Source organism: Muscardinus avellanarius, assembly GCF_963383645.1.
Source record: "Muscardinus avellanarius genome assembly, chromosome: 4".
Classification (NCBI taxonomy): domain Eukaryota; kingdom Metazoa; phylum Chordata; class Mammalia; order Rodentia; family Gliridae; genus Muscardinus; species Muscardinus avellanarius.
In genome coordinates this window covers 14,317,385-14,330,185 of record NC_137789.1, presented here as the reverse complement: position 1 = coordinate 14,330,185, position 12,801 = coordinate 14,317,385, and positions in this window count along the sequence as shown.

Below are 12,801 nucleotides of genomic sequence, written 5' to 3'. Positions count from 1 at the left end.
TGTTTCTGGATCCTGAGGTTCCCATCCCTGGATCCTGAGGTTTCCCGTTCCTGGATCCTGAGGTTTCCTGTTTCTGTATCCTGAGGTTTCCTGTTCCTGGATCCTGAGGTTCCCTATCCCGGATCCTGAGGTTCCCATCCCTGGATCCTGAGGTTCCCCATCCCTGGATCCTGAGGTTCCCTATCCCTGGATCCTGAGGTTCCCATCCCTGGATCCTGAGGTTCCCAATCCCTGGATCCTGAGGTTTCCCGTTCCTGGATCCTGAGGTTTCCTGTTTCTGTATCCTGAGGTTTCCTGTCCCTGGATCCTGAGGTTCCCTATCCCTGGATCCTGAGGTTCCCTGTCCCTGGATCCTGAGGTTCCCATCCCTGGATCCTGAGGTTCCCATCCCTGGATCCTGAGGTTCCCATCCCTGGATCCTGAGGTTTCCTGTTTCTGGATCCTGAGGTTCCCATCCCTGGATCCTGAGGTTCCCATCCCTGGATCCTGAGGTTCCCATCCCTGGATCCTGAGGTTCCCATCCCTGGATCCTGAGGTTCCCATCCCTGGATCCTGAGGTTCCCCATCCCTGGATCCTGAGGTTCCCATCCCTGGATCCTGAGGTTCCCAATCCCTGGATCCTGAAGTTCCCAATCCCTGGATCCTGAGGTTCCCATCCCTGGATCCTGAGGTTCCTTGTCCCTGGATCCTGAGGTTCCCATCCCTGGATCCCGAGGTTCCCAATCCCTGGATCCTGAGGTTCCCAAACCCTGGATCCTGAGGTTCCCATCCCTGGATCCTGAGGTTCCTTGTCCCTGGATCCTGAGGTTCCTTGTCCCTGATCCTGAGGTTCCCAGTCCCATCCCTGGATCCTGAGGTTCCCAATCCCTGGATCCTGAGGTTCCCATCCCTGGATCCTGAGGTTCCTTGTCCCTGGATCCTGAGGTTCCTTGTCCCTGATCCTGAGGTTCCCAGTCCCATCCCTGGATCCTGAGGTTCCCCATCCCTGGATCCTGAGGTTCCCATCCCTGAATCCTGAGGTTCCCAATCCCTGGATCCTGAAGTTCCCAATCCCTGGATCCTGAGGTTCCCATCCCTGGATCCTGAGGTTCCTTGTCCCTGGATCCTGAGGTTCCCATCCCTGGATCCTGAGGTTCCCAATCCCTGGATCCTGAGGTTCCCAATCCCTGGATCCTGAGGTTCCCATCCCTGGATCCTGAGGTTCCTTGTCCCTGGATCCTGAGGTTCCTTGTCCCTGATCCTGAGGTTCCCAGTCCCATCCCTGGATCCTGAGGTTCCCAATCCCTGGATCCTGAGGTTCCCATCACTGGATCCTGAGGTTCCCAATCCCTGGATCCTGAAGTTCCCAATCCCTGGATCCTGAGGTTCCCATCCCTGGATCCTGAGGTTCCTTGTCCCTGGATCCTGAGGTTCCCATCCCTGGATCCTGAGGTTCCCAATCCCTGGATCCTGAGGTTCCCAATCCCTGGATCCTGAGGTTCCCATCCCTGGATCCTGAGGTTCCTTGTCCCTGGATCCTGAGGTTCCTTGTCCCTGGATCCTGAGGTTCCCATCCCTGGATCCTGAGGTTCCCAATCCCTGGATCCTGAGGTTCCCAATCCCTGGATCCTGAGGTTCCCTGTCCCTGGATCCTGAGGTTCCCAATCCCTGGATCCTGAGGTTCCCATCCCTGGATCCTGAGGTTCCCATCCCTGGATCCTGAGGTTTCCCGTCCCTGGATCCTGAGGTTCCCAGTCCCTGGATCCTGAGGTTCCCCATCCCTGGATCCTGAGGTTCCCATCCCTGGATCCTGAGGTTCCCATCCCTGGATCCTGAGGTTCCCAATCCCTGGATCCTGAGGTTCCCCGTCCCTGGATCCTGAGGTTTCCTGTTTCTGGATCCTGAGGTTCCCATCCCTGGATCCTGAGGTTCCCATCCCTGGATCCTGAGGTTCCCATCCCTGGATCCTGAGGTTCCCATCCCTGGATCCTGAGGTTTCCTGTTTCTGGATCCTGAGGTTCCCATCCCTGGATCCTGAGGTTTCCCGTTCCTGGATCCTGAGGTTTCCTGTTTCTGTGTCCTGAGGTTTCCTGTTCCTGGATCCTGAGGTTCCCTATCCCGGATCCTGAGGTTCCCATCCCTGGATCCTGAGGTTCCCCATCCCTGGATCCTGAGGTTCCCTATCCCTGGATCCTGAGGTTCCCATCCCTGGATCCTGAGGTTCCTTGTCCCTGGATCCTGAGGTTCCCATCCCTGGATCCTGAGGTTCCTTGTCCCTGGATCCTGAGGTTCCCAATCCCTGGATCCTGAGGTTCCCATCCCTGGATCCTGAGGTTCCCAATCCCTGGATCCTGAGGTTCCCTGTCCCTGGATCCTGAGGTTCCCAATCCCTGGATCCTGAGGTTCCCAATCCCTGGATCCTGAGGTTCCCATCCCTGGATCCTGAGGTTTCCCGTCCCTGGATCCTGAGGTTCCCTGTCCCTGGATCCTGAGGTTCCCTGTCCCTGGATCCTGAGGTTCCCATCCCTGGATCCTGAGGTTCCCATCCCTGGATCCTGAGGTTCCCATCCCTGGATCCTGAGGTTTCCCGTCCCTGGATCCTGAGGTTCCCAATCCCTGGATCCTGAGGTTCCTTGTCCCTGGATCCTGAGGTTCCCCATCCCTGGATCCTGAGGTTCCCATCCCTGGATCCTGAGGTTCCCATCCCTGGATCCTGAGGTTCCCAATCCCTGGATCCTGAGGTTCCCATCCCTGGATCCTGAGGTTCCTTGTCCCTGGATCCTGAGGTTCCCAATCCCTGGATCCTGAGGTTCCCATCCCTGGATCCTGAGGTTCCCAATCCCTGGATCCTGAGGTTCCCAATCCCTGGATCCTGAGGTTCCCATCCCTGGATCCTGAGTTTCCTTGTCCCTGGATCCTGAGGTTCCCATCCCTGGATCCTGAGGTTCCCAATCCCTGGATCCTGAGGTTCCCAATCCCTGGATCCTGAGGTTCCCTGTCCCTGGATCCTGAGGTTCCCAATCCCTGGATCCTGAGGTTCCCATCCCTGGATCCTGAGGTTCCCATCCCTGGATCCTGAGGTTTCCCGTCCCTGGATCCTGAGGTTCCCAGTCCCTGGATCCTGAGTTTCCCCATCCCTGGATCCTGAGGTTCCCTGTCCCTGGATCCTGAGGTTCCCAGTCCCTGGATCCTGAGGTTCCCAATCCCTGGATCCTGAGGTTCCCATCCCTGGATCCTGAGGTTCCCATCCCTGGATCCTGAGGTTCCCTATCCCGGATCCTGAGGTTCCCATCCCGGATCCTGAGGTTCCCATCCCTGGATCCTGAGGTTCCCATCCCTGGATCCTGAGGTTCCCATCCCGGATCCTGAGGTTCCCATCCCGGATCCTGAGGTTCCCATCCCTGGATCCTGCAGTTCCTCATCCCTGGATCCTGAGTTTCCCCGTCCCTGTTGCTGCAGATCTCCAGGGACCCTGGGCTTGTCTTTTGCCCACCTCGTCTTTTGTCCTCTGGTCTCAGCCTCCCAAATGCTGGGATTACAAGCATGCGCCACCACGCCCGGCTTAACTTTTTATATTAGATTAGAGAATACTTCATGTGAAAAAACTATTTGAATAGGCAGGGTATGAAATGAGAAAATTTTGGATATTACATGTGATAAAGTCCTATTAATACAGACAGAGGGTCTTCTACTAGAGAAAGGACTCAGGTCAAGTTGCTTTGTCCTGCAGAATTATAGGTATACACATTTTAAAGAGTAATTAATGCCTTCTAGGGAATACTTTCTCCTCTTGTCTCAGGCAATTGTGGAGGTCACGCTTCCTCCATCTGGGACTGAACCCTCCACTTGAAATCCATTTATTCTTTTCATCTGGCTTTTTGGGGTTTGCTTGGGATGCCAAGACCCCCTCCCGAAAGCATGAAGTCAGGACCTTTGGTGCATCAGGGTTTGGTTCTGCCTGGATAGCTGTCCTCTCAGATAGAGGCCCCTGGCACCACACAAGCCCTATCTGTGATAGAAGCACGGCAACTGGTGCTCAAAGCATTTGTGGATAACTCTAGGGAGTTTAGTCAAGAGATCGTCCATGAGGCTTGGCTACCTGCTGCCTGCCTGCATACACCTCGGTTCCCTAAGCTGCGTGGTTTCTTACCAGTATAGGATCAAGTCTCCATACAGCGGCGATGTGTTCCGTGCCTTCTCTCATGTCTCCACTGCTCACAGGCACGTTGTGGTCCACATCATAGTGACGGAAGTCACAGGTAGAACACGCTTCTCCGCCTTGCATCTTGGGACTGTCACAGAAGGGCGCGTTGTTATTTACTTGGTAGCTGATGAGCAGAGTTAGGATTCAGTTTGCTATAATGCTAGAGTCTTGTATGACTTTGTCCATTCTCTTCCTTCTTCTTTAATTTTGTGGTACTGGGGATGGAACCCGGGGGCATTCTACCTCTGAGTGACACCCCCAGCCTTATTTTTTATTTTGAAACAGGGTCTCCCTGAGTTGCAAAGGGCCTCACTAAGTAGCTGAGGCTGGCTTCGAACCTGTACAATCCCCCGTCTCAGCCTCCCAAGTGCTGGGATTACAAGCGTGCGCCACCACACCCGGCTCTCCTGTCTTTGGAGCTACTGATTCTAAGTCAGCTCCTCTAGGGAGTTCTCTATGTGAACTTTGGTCGTCATCTTCATCATCAATCTTGCTTGAAAATTGCAATAAATAACAAGCACTACTTAACTGTGTGCCAAATCATTACCTTTCGCTTATTGTGTAGCAGCTTTAGATGTGGCTTGTATTCAACAAGTATGCGATCCATCCATACAGCTGTCCATCCTTTCAACACATAATCACCCATGAGAAGTTTGGCAGTCACCTTTCCTGTGCTGAGTGTTGAGCCAACAAAGTAAAGCTATGGGCTTCCGCCTCAGCTACCTGAAACTTACCCACCCATTAAAACGCAGGAGCGTTTGCACACTACTCATAATTCCTGCTCACTGATGGTAGTTTTGAACCCAGACTTCAGCATCCTTGTCAATACAGCGTTCCAAGGAAGTACTTCCCACCTGGGAATGTCATTTGCCCTGCTGTGTTTAGAGCCTTCATCCTGCGATCCCAAGGCCTCAGCATGGATCCTAAGTACCTTTTCAGTGCACGTTGGCATCCCTGGGCAGCCAGTGCTGATATGTGCATTAGTGAATAGGATCTTCATTCTGAGGTGCCTTTGCGATCAACAAAGGGAAAGAAATCAGGATGGGATGGAGGAGGAGTCCAGCTCTCATGATATCCCCACGAAGGACACTCCTACAGGAGCCCAGGAACTAGAATGGCCCTGGAGAACTGTCCTTAATTGGGTTGAGGATTGCTAAGTATCTGTATGCATCCTGTCTCAGAAGGATGCTCAATCTTGAACAGGTAACTGTGTTTAGCTAAGCCAGTCTCTAAAGAGGGCTGGCAGCTGGGTGTCATCTACCTGCATTTCTAGCAATGCTTTGAGTGATGACTGGATGGGTAAATATCTGCTTGGCCTCATTTTATCCTCAGTACCATGGACACATGGCAGGCCCTTGGTATTCTGGAGAATGAAACTTCCTAAGTTTATGGAGGCTATGTAAGCAACTCATTCGGCAAGTATTTATTTTGGCCATGATTTAATGGACCCCGTCTACATGTTGGACACCATCGCCACTCTTACAGAGTTTACAATCTAGGGGTTTTGGGGTGGGTGGTGGTTCAACATTGGCTTCCGGGAAGAAGAAACCTTCACTTTTAGGGGTGTGACTTCCTGGACTGTGGCTTGGGCCAATTTTGGACTCAGGATTTCCTTGGTTCTCTAGAAGACCGCTTCTTGAGATGCACAGTTGGATGGGTACGGGATATTTTCTCTTGGAGGGGAATCTCCATTGCAACCCATCTGTCAGTGCACCTGTCCACCATGGGACATTCCCCGCAGAGCTTACAGTCACTGGTGTTTGAACTCCCAGTAGCCGGGAACTTCCCCTGGGGTCCCGTTGGCTCAGTGACTTTACATCACCTGAGTCAATGGAGCATGGAACTGAGTGGAAACATATATTCTTCTGTGAGTCACCAAAAACTACAGCCTGGTGTGTACACAACCACTTAGCTTATTCTTTTTCCCCTGGTATGCAAATGAACTGTCATTACAGTTCAGGAAGTAGACGCTGAGCAGAGGGGATGAGATGAGATCAAGAGAATCGTAGATCTGAGAGACATAGAGATTGCCTGATCCAACCTCCTTTCTGTGCGAGAGGCCCCGGCGGGGAGAGGTCTGGCTGAGGCCCCGAGGGACTTGGAGAGAGGCGCGGGGCATGCGAGTCTGCGTGTCTACAAAGCTGTCGCCAGTATCACCACCCCTTCTTGCAGCCACAAGGCGACTTCTACAGAAGTCACCCAGGTGATCAGAAAGACTTTTACCGAAAGCAATGGCTTTGATGTTCTGGGTGACAAGACCCAAGCATGCTGGCAGGAAGGGAGGTTTTTGGGGTTGGAGAAATGAAATTGTTTACTTTGGGTGATGACTTAATCACTTAACACCCGTACCGTGAGAGGATGTTTATAAGGGAAAGTGGAACGCAAGTGTAAGTTCAAAAAGGAAAGTTTGAGGTGGACTCAGGAGGTGAGGGGCTTCTAAAAGCGCGGGAAAACTCCTGGTGTGTTGGTTTCCAGAGCCCTTTTTCTTCCTACGCTCCATCACTCACCGTCGTAGAGGTGAAAGTCGTGTGGCATCGCCCCATTCATGGAACATCGGTCAGCTCCACCAGTCCTCAGGGGTGAGGGCGCCGCAGGGTGCTCTGAGATGCACATTCAGCTTCTCAAGGGCCTTCACTTGGAAGCCAGGGGACTCTGACTCCAAATCCAGGCCTGGTGTTTGGGGACACACTTCCTTCCTGCTCTGCCAGCCTTTCTCCTCTTTGATCACTGTGGGCCCCTCTTCCCTTTCCTCTTCCCTTCCCTTTCCATACTGGGGATTGAACCCAGGGACGTTCTACCTCTGAGCTACACCCCCAGCCCTTTTTATTTTTTAATTTGAAACCAGAGTCTCACTAAGCTGCTAAGGGTCTCACTAAATTGCGGAGGACAGCAACAGACCTGTGGTCAGACCGGGCGTGGTGGCGCACACTTGTCATCCCAGCATTTGGGAGGCTGAGACAGGAGGATCGTGGTTCTCATACAACCTCAGCTACTTAGTGAGGCCCTTTACAACGTAGTGAGACCTGTGTCAAAATGAAGAATAAAAAATAGGGCAGGGGGTGTAGTTCGGAGGTTGAATGCCACTGGATTCTATCCCCAGACTGATTTTTAAAAAATTTAAAAAACCACCTGTGGTTCTCCTGTCTCAGCCTCCCCAGTACTGCGATTACAGGTGCACACCACTGTGCCCAACTAGCGTGCACCTTTTCTAACCATTGTAAAATGGGGATAGTCCCTGCCTTCCTCCCAGGGTGGCTGTTGGGAAGATGGCCCTTGAGCGCTTCCTGACTCGCATGCTGTCGGAGCTGAGTAGCACTGGGTTAGGACTACTTGGGAAGGCTTTCCTCAGTGGCTGTCACAGCAGTGCTGGAATTTCAGGAACATACAGACTGGCCTCTGGACAATCTGATCTAAACACCCTCAAGTGTCCCCCATGATACAGCTGCTCCTGGGCGCTTAGTCATCCTAACCCCTCCATCTCCAGAAACTAGGAGGCTGTGTTGTGAGCGGCAGCTCTGTGCCAGGGACCAAGGGGGGGCCCACTCACTGCTGCCTGCTCAGAGCAGGCTCACACGGTAACTGGGTGAATTTCTTTTTCCTCTTCTCTATTTTTAAAACAAGACAAAAATGGAATAAACTTTAGGAGGAAGTGTCCTAGTATGCTTTCTGTTGCTATAAGGAAATGCCCGAGACCTGGTAACTTATAAAGGAAAGGAGTTTATCTAGGTTTGTGGTTCTGGAGGCCAGGAAGCCCCAGATGGGGCAGCTGCATCTGGCGAGGGCCTCGTGTTGCTTCATAACATGGCAGAAGGTGGAAGAGCAAGCGGGCACATGTGTGGAGGAGCCAAACACCTCAGGGCAGCCTCGCTGTGTAACAACCCGCAGCCATGAGAGCAAGCAAGAGTTCATTCATTGCCCGGAGAATTAACCCAGGCCCCCGAGAAAGTCCTGCATCCCTCTTAACAATCAGCTGGCCCCTCAAGGGTCCCACTGCCCAACACCACCAGGATCACAGTCAAACTTCAGCATGAGCTGCAGAGGGACACGCCAGGTTCACCATACAGAGCCATGAGTCATCACAGGGCCCGAGACCCAGGAGGAGTAAAGGGTTCAGGTAAGGACTTCAGTGCTGTCCCCTCTGTCCTCAGGCTCCTGCTTCTCCGCCTGGATGGCTTGGCTGCTGCCCGTCACGAAGACCCAGTTATTGGGTCTTCATCCAGAAATAGTCTGCATATTGACGAAAAGATACATACCTGTGACTACGTCTACTGACAAGTGTTGAGCACCTGCTGCATACAGTGTTCTGGAAATGCGCAGGACAGGGAGACATGGGCCTGGGCTCCTGCAGCCGGCCTCTCCTTTACAGGGCAGGGGCCTCCACTTGGGAAGGGCTGGTCTGGGTGGGCACTGATGCTTTGGCCCTTGGTGCTTGCCTCTTCTGTGCAAATCCTGTTAGGCCACCTGGGGTCCAATCCAGGCCCACCCACACGCCGCGCTGCAGGATGGCAAAGACGCGCACTAATCGTTTCTCGTTAGTTAGCTGGGTCATATGAAGAGCAGTAGTGATTTCTTCTTCTTTTTCTTGGTAGGAAGAGTGGTGGTTTAATTTAAGTTCAGTTTTATCTTTGAGAGTTTTCTACACAATAAATAATAACATTTGTAAATAAGATTACACGGGCTTTGCTAAAAAGGCATGTGTGTGTGTGTGTGTGTGTGTGTGTGTGTGTGTGTGTGTGTGTGGTACTGGGGATGGAACCTATGAGCTACACCCTCAGCTCTATTTTGTATTTTTTTACTTGGAAACAGAGTCTCACTGAATTGCAAAGGGCCTCACCAAGTAGCTGAGGCTGGCTACGAACCTGGATCCTCCTGTCTCAGTCTCCTAAATGCTGGGATTACAAGTGTGCGCCACCACACCCAGCTTTGTTTTTATTTGCTTGCATGGGTGGTTGGTAACCAGCTCCTTAGACCTTTTTATTTTCCCCTTTAAAGCCTTTGGTTATTTTTTATTTTGATATGATTTCAAATTAGCAGGAACGAATCATAAGGAACTGCTGTGCACCCAGATTCCCCGATTGCTAATCACTCCACACACACACACACACACAGACACACACAACACACACACACACAAACTCTCTCTCTCTCTCTCTCTCTCTCTCTCTCTCTCTCTCTCTCTCTTTATTTTTCTGACTCATTTGAGAGTAAGTTGCAGACATGGCCTTTTTCCCCTAAATATTCAGGGTGTGTTTCCTAAGAACAAGGACACTCTCTTATGTAACTACCATGTAATTGTCAAACTCAGGAAATTTAGCATTGCTGCAATTATATTATCTAATCCACAGGCCAGGCACAATTTCATCAGTTCTCTCAGTAATGTTTTTTTGGATTCTTGTCCCCTGATTTCCGATCATCACCGTGTGTATCTGTTTAGCTCTCCTCTCACGCCAGCAGCGGTTCCTTAATGAGTCTTGACTTTGTTGACAGATCCAGACCTGTGGTTTTGTAGAATGCTCCTCCATTCGGGTTAGGGTCTTCATTCCTGAAACACTACATCCCCTCCACTCCTCAGTGACTCCTTACAGATGAGGAAACAGAGACATAAGAGGTCATCAGAAGTTCATGGTCACCTCCTAAGGAAATGACAGGACTGAGGTTCCAATCCAGGAGCCTTCGTCTAGAAATCTAACTTTCTTACCAGGCAGTCAGAATACACGACAGCAAGTAAACTGTGAGAATATCAAGCACTTGTCAAGCATCGGCTCTGAGCTAGACACTGTGCCAAGCATTCTGAGCACTGCAGTGCATCTCTCATCAGGAAAGCAGCTGTTCTTTGTATCCCTGCTTGACAGTGAGGTCCAGAGAGGTAAGTCAGCTGCCCACGGTGACACAGCTCCTACCTGGTGGGGTCTACCGTTGGCTCATGTTTCAAGCCTGCTGGATATCATAGACCCCTGGTGCGCTTGGCAGCCAGGCTTACTTGGTCCTGCAAGAGAGGCCCGCTGTATCTGTGTTGTGTACTTTTCCCAGGAAGCATACATGTTTCAAGGCAGGGTCGGTGCTTGGAAGCTTCCTGGGAGAAGTGACCCACCCTCTGCTGTCCATAGCCCACCCTGTGGTCTGTTTGCAGTGGGCAGGTGGGGTTTGGGTGATTTCTGGGAATCTACGTGGGTTCTCGTACCTCATGGCTGGCTCTTTCCCTCTGGCCACGTGGTTGATGGTCCTGCCTGTGGGTGGCTGGTCTTGGCTGCCATTTGTACATCCTGTTGGCCCCAGTGCCAGGCTGATGTCTGGCTCTTCCTCAACGCCACTGCCCAGAGGCTGAGGCTGCCTTGCCGGCAGTGGGGCTGTCGCTGATCTGACCATGTGCCTCTCCATCTCGCTGACAGATGCCTGCGCATTCGGGCACTCAGGCACTGCCCATCTTGCTCAGGTTACCCAGCTACTGTGCACCTGTCCTCCTGGCTGGTGAAAGGAGAGCAGTGCAGCCCTGCCTTTCGGATTATATATAGAAGTAGAGGACCTAGGACTTGTTGGGATTCTGCAGGCACATCCCCAGGCAGAATAGCTGAGGGGCTTGGGTCAGGCCGCTGGTCTGCCTCTCACAGCCTGGGTCTTCCTATCAAAGCTTCTCAGATTCCTCAGACACCAGAGTACAGCACTGTGGCCAGCAGGGGCCTTTTGCTGTCCTAAGAGGCATCGGAGAAGTAGTACTGGTGTGCTTGGAGCATCGCGGCTCGCTCGGCCTGGCCAGGTGCAGGGTGTCTGTGTCGATTGCACCCTTCAGGCCCTGGCACATGCCCTCTCTTCTCGACTGCTAGATTTCTGAGCAGGTTCCTCTGCAGTGACCAGGGGAGCCGTGCCACTGGGTGTGGGGCCAGTCTCCTCGTCCTGGGCTTGTCTCTGTGACTGGGGTCCTGCTGGCCACGTGCCGTACATTGAGGCAGGACAGAGACCTTCCCAGGTTGTACCAGGCTCGGAGCCCCCTCCCTGGCTGGCCCTGGTCTCTCCCGCACTGCACCTGCAGCTGCTGGGAGAGAAGATTTAGACATTTTAATTTCCACGAAACAACGTTCTTTCCTATGGCTAAAGCCAGACATTAAAAACGTTCATCAGTTCGGCTGCCATCTTGTGTTCTCACGGTCCCTACTGCCCGGCATCCCGGGGGGTGGGTGGGGAATAAGAACCACCTGGCCAGTAGCAGTTTATTGCATAGTAGTGTCTGGGGTACGGCCACCTCCTCAGCCTGTCTTGGGTTCCATTCCGCACCTGTAGGATGGGGTGCTGGTGGTACCCGTGTCCTTGTGGGTTGGTGGGGTCCTGGTGAGATGGAGCTCAGCGAGGCATTGTGCCCTGGGGAATTGGTGCCTGATGGTGTACACAGCCCTTCCTGCCCGCCAGCTCTGGAAGGTTGGCAGTGCCACTGGCTGTCCAACATGGCACAGGTGAGTAAACAGAAAGGCATGCGCCTAGCTGGGCCTGGCGCTGAGACCGTTGACCCAAGTCCAGGCCTCGCCGGCCCCGCCCGCCTTCCTGTGTTCCGGCAAGCGCTAAGCCCGACCTGAGCAAGGCATCGTGTGAAAGAGGAAGAGGGAAGACCTGTAACATCTTTGTGTATGTGTGGCATTGAGGATTGAACTCAGGGGCCTTCCACCTTTGAGCTACACCCCAGCCCTATTTTTTGTTTTGAAACAGGGTCTCAGTAGGTTGCTGAGAAACTCACTACTTGCTGAGGCTGTCTTACAATCTGTGATCCTCCTATTTTAACCTCCCATTACAGTTGCATGCCACCACATCTGGGTACCTTTTCTTTTTTTCTATTGAGAAGTGACCGTGAAGTTAAGTTTCAAGCATTTGCTCTAGTGATATCAATAAGAGCTGATCCCAGCGCTTGGGAGGCTGAGACAGGAGGATCGCACAGGTTCGAAGCCAGCCTCAGCTACTTAGTGAGGCTCTCAGCAACTTAGTGAGACCCTGTTTCCAAATAACATATAAAATAGGTCTAGGAGTATAGCCTGGAGGTAAAAAAGCCCCTGGGTTCTACCCTCAGTACCACAAACAACAACAACAACAACAAATATATATATGAGCTGACCTTCCTTCCTCTCTCTCTCCCTCCCTCCCCTCCCTCCTCCCTCCTCCCTTCTTTTCTTTCTTTCTTTCTTTCTTTCTTTCTTTCTTTCTTTCTTTCTTTCTTTCTTTCTCTCTCTCTTTCTTTCTTTCCCTCTCTCTCTTTTCCTTTCTCTTTCTTTCTTTCTTTCTTTCTTTCTTTCTTTCTTTCTTTCTTTCTTCTTTCTTTCTTTGTACTAGGGATTGAACCGAGGGATTTTCTACCTCCAAACTACACCTCCAGCCCTATTTTATGTCTAAGTTGCGGAGGGCCTTGCAAGTTACTGAGGCTGGCCACAAGCCTGTGATCCTCCTGTCTCAGCCTCCCAAGAACTGTGATCACACCAAAATACTGTGATTATAGGCATGTGCCACCATCCCTGGCTAAGAGCTGACATTTCTAAGTGGTTCCAATGCTATCCTTTGCAAATATGCTCACCCAACACTAAGAATGAAATCTTTTTGTTTTGTTTTGTTTTATGGTACTGGGGATTGAACTAGGAACTATT